Source organism: Monodon monoceros, unplaced genomic scaffold (genome assembly GCF_005190385.1).
Source record: "Monodon monoceros isolate NGI ecotype Baffin Bay Population unplaced genomic scaffold, NGI_Narwhal_1 Super_Scaffold_10, whole genome shotgun sequence".
Taxonomy (NCBI): domain Eukaryota; kingdom Metazoa; phylum Chordata; class Mammalia; order Artiodactyla; family Monodontidae; genus Monodon; species Monodon monoceros.
The window spans coordinates 39676909-39677932 of record NW_021703766.1 but is presented as its reverse complement, the minus strand read 5'-3'; the positions used below and the strand labels follow the sequence as shown (position 1 = coordinate 39677932).

The 1024-nt window shown below is 46.1% G+C and overlaps 1 pseudogene; it reads right to left on the bottom strand.

The window, feature by feature from the left end:
* Positions 1 to 315: 315 nt before the first annotated feature.
* LOC114890116 lies at positions 316 to 443 on the bottom strand (annotated as a pseudogene).
* Between the last annotated feature and the right edge of the window lie 581 nt (positions 444 to 1024).

Here is a 1024-nt window from a genome sequence, read left to right as displayed (position 1 = left end):
GATGTATTTGACCCCACAGCCATCCAGGATGAGCCGATTTTCTGCCACCATGTTTTCAAATCCATCCACATTAAACTTAGTAAATTCCCACTTCTTGGAGATGTAGATCTTCTGGTAGCCAGGGAACTTGAACTCGACCTTGTCTAGGGCCTCAATCATATGCTCCTTGTTCTGCAACTTCGTGCAGCTGGACATTATGACTTGGCCAATGTGGACCCTGACCACTGTGCCCTGGGGCCTTCCAAAGGCACTTCGCATACCTGTCTGGAGCCTAGATTGGGGACAGCATACCAGTCATGAATGTCCACTGGAAAGGGCTATGTCCCTTAGGGCAATCTGTACAGGCCACAGGCTGCATGCACTACCAAGGAGGCTGCTGTTTGCAGCCTTTGTACACCGATTCCCTATGGGGAAAAGAGTACCTTCGGCTTAAGTGGCTGCAAGGAAAATTCATGTTTATTGAGTGTACTTTACATACAGCAAAATTCACCTTTTTAGGTGAACAATTCTGCAGCTTTTGACAAATGTATGCAGTTGTGTAACCACCAGTGCAATCAAGATAAAGAATATTTATATCACTGCATAAAATGTCCCCATTCCCTTCTAGTCAACCCCTCTCCTTACTCTTCTTATCCCTTTTGTTTTTCCCCTAGAATGTCATACAAATGGAGTCCTACAGTGTGTTTGCTAATGACCTCTTGATTATCCCTGTAGTTTGGGTGAAGCTAAGCCCATTTCCCTGGCTCACAGGTGAGGGTTCAAGGATGCCAGCTGGGCCAGTGAGACTCAAACCGAGGACTTCTATTGTAACTAGTGCAGAAGCTGAGCTTCCTTTCCACGGGCCTACTGAGCTCCTGGAAGACAAGCTTAGAGTTGCTGAAGGCCATCTTGCAAGGATGTGGGAAGAGGGTGCTCATGACTAAAGCCAAGAGTCAGAGAAAGATCCAGCCAGGCCTTAAAATGCAGCCCTGAATTTATCAGTTACCTGAGCAAATACAATAACTCGCCAAGTTTTGTTTTTCTA